Here is an 8029-nt window from a genome sequence, read left to right on the forward strand (position 1 = left end):
TCTGTTCCCTGCACTGGACGCCGTCGTGGTGGTATTTTCCCTATGTTACTGTCCTCTTTCCCAAGATGTCGTGTCTTTCTCATCCCAAGCTCCCTAAGCGTCCACCCCCATGGAGTCCTTCTCATGTCCCCCTTTCTGATGGCCCACCGGTGACTGGCAACTTAGTCCGTGACTAAATCCTCAGAAAGCCATCTGCCTGTGGGAATATGAGGACTTGCAGGAGGCTGCAGGTCAGGGGGTGGCAGGGAGGGACCCAGACACACGCTGAAGAATCAGGACCTAACCAGACACCTGCTCTGTAGACCTGAGGTCCCAAAACAAGCCTGAGGTCTGCCGGGGCCTGGCGTGTTGGACAGAGTCTACTCTCTGTCTCTCTCAATTGCCCAGGGCTACAGTCTCCTGAGTGACACCTCAGGTCTCCAAACCTCGAGCTGATCTTGGGGGGTAAAGCCATGCGTCTGGATTAAGGCTCAGTGGGTCTGGCTTGCTCTTCCCCCAGAAGCCCTGGCTGCCTCTCCAGACAAAAGCAAGCTTGGTGACAGCTGGTGCAGGCCGAGTCAGTAGGCAGGGCCACACCAGAGGGTTAGCGGATAGAGCTTCATAGCTTGGAGTCCAGCCCTCAGTACCTCCTGTCCCCCAGGACGGTGAGTGAGGGGAGGCCACAGAGGGACCAGTGGTGGAGACTGAGTGCAGCTGTTTCTGGGTACCTCATTCCCTTTGGGGCTCCTTTGCCCCCATGTCCTCTGTTCATATCCAGTACTCCATCCTCAGGGAGTGAAGTTGCCCAGGAGGCCCTTATGAAATGCCTGGTGGCCGGGTGTTGGGAGCCCCTGTTCTCTATATCTTGTGGTGTTCCTTCTTCCAGACCCAGCCTCCTAGGGATGGTGGCAGAACATGGAGATGTAGCATGAAAATGCCTTAGGCCACCCCCCGTCCTGAGACCTAATCTTAGTGGCCGAGATCCCAGGACCCAGCTTCAGGCCCTGGGGAAGTAGCACTGAGGGACCTCAAGTGAGGGAGGTTACAGTCAGTCATCATCACCCCCTGCCCAGTCTCTGGTGGCCTCACAAGAGGTCTGGCCCTGGCTGTTGGCTACTCCCCAAACCCTGCCAACCTCTGAACCCCTTAAATAGGCTAGAGGCAGGGTATGGGGCAAGACTAAGACCTGTTGAAGAGCCCCACAGAGTATGTAGGTCCCTTACACCTGCACCCCAATACCCACCAGCTTGTCAGCACCTTGGAGAGAGCCAGACCAGGCTAGGCCTCAGGGAGCCTCAGGCTTGCAGGCTCCAGTCTCCCTCTGGCCTGCCACTCCCTTGCCCATCTCCGCCTTTCAAGACCTCCTCCCCGGGACCCAGCAGCCTTACTCCTCATCACAGCCCTCCAGGTGAGCTGGACTCAGGCCTTCCCCTCTGCAGCGCCCTGAGTGTTGGCCTTGACCTCTCCCCACCAAACAGAGATCCCACTACCCCAGCGTCGTCTGAGGTCGCTTTAGGCCGCATGGGACCTTGTCTTTAAAAAACGAGAGGGAAGTGAGAGGAGAGGAGAGACAGAGCTGAGTGTCCCCGGAATCTGTGTTCACAGGTTCTGAAAGGCTCCCATCCGACGGCAGTTACTGTCTGCCTGTCCCTGCTCCCCGCCGTCAGCAAGGCCGCAGCCCAGGCGAGCCTGGAAGAGAGTCCACTAACCACCCTGTCGAGTTCCATTTTGCCTGGCTGTCAGAATTTTCTAAATACTGCAGTTTATATCCTCACTTGGCCTCGTGTGTGTGTGTGTGTGTGTGTGTGTGTGTGTGTGTGTGTGTGTGCGCGCGCGCGCACCCCCAAGTGAAGCCCTTTTATTCATGGAGCTCTCGGGGTCCATTCCCTCTCTAGCAGGCACAGGTCTCCCACATTTGAGCCCAGGGACCCTCCTCAGAGGGCAGGATACAGCAGCTTCTCTCTCCCCCGACTCCTCCAGCAACCAATCCAGACCCAGAATGAACTCCCAGGGAGGCTGGGACTGGAGTGAAGAGGCACCAGTAGATACAGGCCCCTTCTGGTTGGGAGACTGCACTCACATGGGACAGGAGGCAAGCCCCTTCGGCCTGACCTCTGTCACAGCCTCTGAGCCTGAACCCAGCTTGGAAGCCACTAGCTGTCCCTTTACCCACCTCAGCCCTGGGGGGCAGGGGTGCCTCCAATCTGGAAGAACCCTGACAGGTCTCATTGGCTTTTTCTCCTGTGCTGGGAGGCCCTTGTCCCATGGCCCCTGCAGAGTGCTAGTGAGGTCCTGGGTGGCCAGGACTGATCAGAAGGAATGGTGGGAAAGGAGAGGCGGGTTCAGGCTTCTCGCTGGCAGCTGGAGCCCAGAGCGTTAAATGTCGGCAAGGGCCCAGGGCCACGGTGCCAAGGTTTGCTTTGAGAGGAGCAGTTCTACCTGCTGAGCTGCCTGGGGGGGCTCTGGGACGAGGGGAGGGTCCCTGGCGTGAGCTAGGCCCTGCCTCCTGTCCTCCAGAAAGTCTGGAGGCTTTCTTCTGAGAGAATTGTGAAGTTTGTTAATGGCTGTGGGTTGCCTGGCTTACTGACAGGAGGCATTCCTGTAGATTGTGATGGCGGAGTCTGCTTGAATGCACACCTGGGAACAGGTGAAGGGAGAGACTGGACAAGAGGGAAGGAGAGGAAGGAGGGGTGAGAACACGGACAGACTGCGGTGCTCAGTAAGTGAGGTGCTCAGAGACTTGAGGGCGGAGGCGAGGGAGGGCTGGACTCTGCCCTTCCCCCACTCCTCCCAGGTCTGGATAGCTGCTGGTCCTGTCTACACCTCCTGACTTCTGGTGGGAGCCAGAGCCAGGAATCCCTGCCCACTGTATGCTTCCTCAAGCCTAATGTGTAAGCTGGCAAGTCCAACCAGCGTCTAGCCAACTCCTATGCAGCTTTCAAAGTCCCACACCATCTAGCACGTCTCCTTCATGATGCCACCTTTCACCGAGGAGGCCAGCTCATATAACCTTCTCAGTCAGCAGGCAAGGAGCTGCAAGCACACCCAGGGACAGAGACGCCCCATGGTCCTTAACCCATCCCTTCCTGCTCTGCATCAGGGCCTTGGTCTTCCAGCCAACTAGCGCTGACCCTTTCTGGGTTCAGCACAGGCCACAGCAAGTCAGCCAGTTCAGAGTCTCCTGCTCTGGTTCCCGCCAGGCCCCGTTCTTAGCCACTGGACATCCGTGGAGTGTAACCCTTCTGTCTCGGGTGGCAGGGAGTCCCACCTGACTCACAGGGTTCTTATGAGTATGAGTGACAGGTGAAACTTGCAGGAACAGAATGTTCAACGCTCCAGCCACCCTCCATACCTGACATGAAGAGATGCTGGTCCACTCACAGCCAGGCTCCTAGACCCAGCGAGACCATCTCTACCCTTCCTCAGCCTTCCAGCCCGCTGTGTGCTGAGATGGGGGCACTCTTCCAGCAGGAAGCAGACGCTCAGCTTGCTGGAGCCATCTGCACGGTGGGCAGCACCTGCTTGCTCTGCCCTCTACCTCGGGCTGGGGGAAGCTGCAGGGCCTGTTTACTTTGTTACTCAGGGGAGCAGCTGGGATGGGACATCGCAGCTTTATTGGGGTTGTCTGGAAGCTGTTTGCTTGGTGAGGTGGGGGCAGGAAATGAGCTGAGTCTCCATCTTGTCCAGGGGGATGGGGTCAGCATGGAGGGCAGTGGCTGGACTGGAACTGTTGGACACTGCTGGGAATGGAGTCAGCGAGGTCAGGGGGCCCACATAGTGGACCTATGCATGCACATGCACTTACACACACACACACACACACACACACACACACACACACACACACACACACACACACTTTGGCCAGTCTCAGGGGACACACACACACACACACACACACACTTTGGCCAGTCTCAGGGGACACACACACACACACACACACACTCACACTTCAGCCAGTCTCAGGGGACACACACACACACACACACACACACACACACACACACACAGGCATACCTCAGCAAGCCTCAGGGGCACCTCGGGTGCTCAGGCCCTCACCCCCCACCCTATCATTCCTACCACTCACTCCCTTCTCTCCTCACTATGGGAATTTGACAGATTTTATAAATGAGTGCCTTGGGGCTGGCGCACGAAGGCAGAGCTGACTCCAAGCTGGGCGAGTTGGCACTCAGGAGGCAGAGGCAGGTGTATCTCTAAAGGACCCCAGGCCACAGGTTTTCTTCTAACCCCCACATCCACACCCCTATCCCTGGTCTCACACTCTCAAAATAAATGCAATTTTTAAAAACCTAAGCAAGCAGAAATGAGTGCCTTCAGGGTGAGGTTTAATATGAATTCAAGACCAGCCTGTACTACAGGACTGAGCGCCAGGGCTACAGAGACGTCTCAAATCCCAGCCAGTACGATGGCGCACACCTTTAATCGCAGCACTCCAAGGCAGAGGCAGATGATCTGTGAGCTGGAGACCAGCAAGGCCTACATAGTGAGTAAGGCCCCCTCAGGATAAACACCCCAAAGAACCGAAAGAAAAGAATGAGCATCTCAGGACCCCCACCCCACACACATTGCTCTTTTCCCATGTGATCTCTCTGCTTTCTGTGTGCCTAGATTTGCTCTGTGGTGACCCCCAGACTGCCGGCCTGTGCCACCATGATGGGCCAGTTTCCTGAGCTCTGGACCTGTCTCTCTTGCTCTAGTTCATGCCTTGAGCCCCCAGGTCCTGTGGGCCTCTGTCTGCCCACTGTGGCCAGGAAAACACCCATTCCTTCCCTCTGGCAGAGCAGCCAAGGTGGCATTGGCCGATTAGCTGCTTGAGTCAGGGCAAAACTGGCCAGACCCAGGGGTGCCATACACCCACATGGCTGCTTTCCCCTCAAACTGCATAGGATGGGCTCTGTGCAGGGCCCACAGACATGGGGACCCCAGGAAAAGGGGGTGCCCCCTAAGCTCTGGGTCTGACCCAGCAAGGTAAATGGGAGCATATGGAAGGAACAAGACTTTATGGGAAAGTCCCTAGTATCTGGAACATGAGCTCCAAGCTTGCAAAGTGTGCCTCCGATCTGTGTTAGTCATCAGCCTCCCCACAACAGACAGGGGACCCTCTGGAAGGGCACACTGCCTCCTGCCACACTCACCCGTTAGCCGCCTGGTGTCCAAGGAGTTGTCCTCTGTAGCGCTAACCTCAGGGACCACGAGGAGGCAGTGGGCAGCACGGACCACTGCTGCGTCTCAGCCAGACTGCATCAGTGGGGCCAGCAGGGCTGGGGCAGAGGTGGCCCTCAGGTGGGCCACCAGGGCCTATCCACCGCTGAGGAGGAGTCTGGGGTCTCAGGCCTGAGGGTCTACAGGCAGGCAGGCCCCTGTTCGAGGCTCAGGAACACCTGTTGACACCATGATGAGGCCCTAACCTGGGGTGCTTACAGGGGCAGCCGCGGGCCGGGGGACTGGGTGTGGGAGGCCCAGTGGACAGCAGACGGAGTGCAGGAATTCGCTGGAAGGAAGTCAGAAGTAAGATAGAGAGTTGGTCTGCCAGCTTTCCCATTATAAGTAATCCTTCCTTATTTACCTGAACAAATACGCTCCCTGCCTACCTCAGACCGCAGGCGGGCTCCTGGTTAACCCTTGAGGGCCTTGCCTCCCGAGGGATAGAGGACTGAGGCCCTCACTCACTCACTCCTTTAAGTGTCCATGACCAGCACGCTCACTTCACAAACACAAAGCACAAAGGACGCACCCAGTGGGACCAGGCTCTGGATCCAGAGTGGTCATTCAAGGACTGGGAACAAGCTAGCAGGAGTGCTGACGGTTCGGTACCACTCACTCCCGTGGGGATCACCGTGACTGGACAGAGAAGTCAGTGAGGGCTCCCAGGAGGTGGTGCTGTCTGCCGCCCTGAGCCCTGGGAGGGCTTCAAGCCCATCTGCTGGCAGGAGCTGTGTTCTCTATACCCCACACCTGCCTGCAGGCCCGTTACCCGGTGACGCAAAGGACCTAGAGCAGGCTCCACCAGTGACAGAACGTTCTCTCCAGCCCCTGAAGGGAAGCAGCAGGTAGGCTGCGCAGGATGGGAGTTTGCAGCCCAGGCCCCCACTGCCCAGGTTCCTTCACCTGCTCAAGAAGCCACACATCGGGCACTCAGCTTACTCTTCATGCCACAGCGGGCAGAGCTGAGTGAGGCCTATGTCTGAATCATCCCAGAATGCATCTCTCCTCATGTCAGCAGAATGACAGGGTCTCACTCTGTAGCCCAGGCTGGCCTAGAACTCACAGAGCTCCACCTGCCTCTGCCTCCTGAGTGTTGGGATTAAAGACAGGTGCCACCACACCTGGCTATCATTACATTTTTTTAATTAAATATTTTAGTGTGTGTGTGTGTGTGTGTGTGTGTGTGTGTGTGTATGTGTGTGTGTGTGCACCATGTGCAAGCAATGCCAGTGGAGGTAGGAAGAGGGCATTGGGCTTCCTGGAACTGAAGTTATAGGAGTTGTGAGCCACCTTGTGGGTACTGGGAACTGAGCCCTGGTCCTCTGCAAGAGCAGCCAGTGTCTAAACCACGGAGCCATCTCTCCAGTCCCATTAGTGTTCACCACTGCTTTCTGACTCCCTAAGTAGTTGTGTGACCTCCCACAGCCCGGCTTCCTTTGGGCTAGCCTCTCACCTTGATGCACACCAACACCTTCCAGCAGAGCCTGGGCTTTCTGTGCAGCCCTGAGCACAGCTACTGTCTTCACTGGCCACTTAGTGAAGAAGGCAGAGAGGGCGAGGAGGTAATTCTAAGTTTGGAAATGGCTGCAAGCAACCACTCTTGATCCCCAGGGGTCCGGTCCTCCAGGGCCAGTGAGCAAAAGGCTGCTACCTTCCCCAGTGACTCCTTCACCTTCCTGCTCCCTGTTCCTCTACTGGACAGGTACCCCTTGTCCCCACTCTCACAGACAATGGTGCTCCCAGAACAGTGCTCTGATGCCTGAGTACTCAGCTGCTGCACAAATGTACCTGAGTGGATGGGTGCTAGGAAAAGCTAGTGATCCCCATGCCCACTCTCCTCCTTTGCTCAATAAATGGATCTAGGTTGTTTTTGATGTTCCATTTTGAGGGATTACTGCATGCTCCAAAGTGTTCTCGTAGGGAGCTCCTCCTACTCCCGTCCCTAGCTGGTGATTTTTAGCTGGGCACACAGCCACTTGGAGTGAATGGAGTCCAGACTCCCTTGCAGCTAGGTATGATGATGATGCCAGATGGAAGGGAGGACCAGCTGGGTCCCATCCTTAACCCCAGGGGTCCCTGGGGACTCTTTATCTTGATCCATTAGTGTGATGTCAGGGCACCTACTTTGGTTTTAATCCAATACATGCTGGGGGTAGGGACGCTTTCTTAGCATGAATGGGTACTGAGGAAGTGGAGGAGTTGTTCAAGGTCAACCTTGGGTACATAGTCAGTTGGAGGCCAGCCTGGGCTACACGAAACCTATCTCAAAAGACATAGCTCTGCTCGGGTTACCAGGGAACAGAAATTGATGGTCACCCCCCAACTCCCACCACCCCCAGCAGAACTCAGGGCTTCTGTGAGGGGAGATCACCTGGGAGTGCTTCCTCCAGGAAGGTGGTGCTAGGCCCACTTCTCAGGAGCACTTTGAATGTCATGTCCAAGGTCACAGCTATGTGGCAGACTCAAACCCCAGGCTCCTGACCAGTCCATGTTGCCCTTCCACTCCTCAGGATCCAGCCTCAGGTCCCTTGCACGGGCTCGTGAACACTCCAGGCCTCCTGCCTCCTGCTCGGCTCCCCCGAGGCAGGCCACTCTTTAGTCCTCCTTGGCCACCACAGCAGATGAACATGCCAGAGCCTACCCTCTACCCAGACCTCGGGAGGCTCTGAGTTCTACCCTCCACACAAGGGTCCCTCGTTGTCCCCGTGTGTGTCTGTCTTGGGACTGTTCTTCAGCCTCCAGAAGCAGCATGTGCTCTCTCCATCTGGGCTCTGTGAGCCTTCAAGATGTTGAAGAACACAGACAAATGGAAGGATCACACCTT

The sequence above is a fragment of the Peromyscus californicus genome, unplaced genomic scaffold, assembly GCF_007827085.1.
Source record: "Peromyscus californicus insignis strain IS unplaced genomic scaffold, ASM782708v3 Scaffold_19__1_contigs__length_69161282, whole genome shotgun sequence".
Lineage (NCBI taxonomy): Eukaryota > Metazoa > Chordata > Mammalia > Rodentia > Cricetidae > Peromyscus > Peromyscus californicus.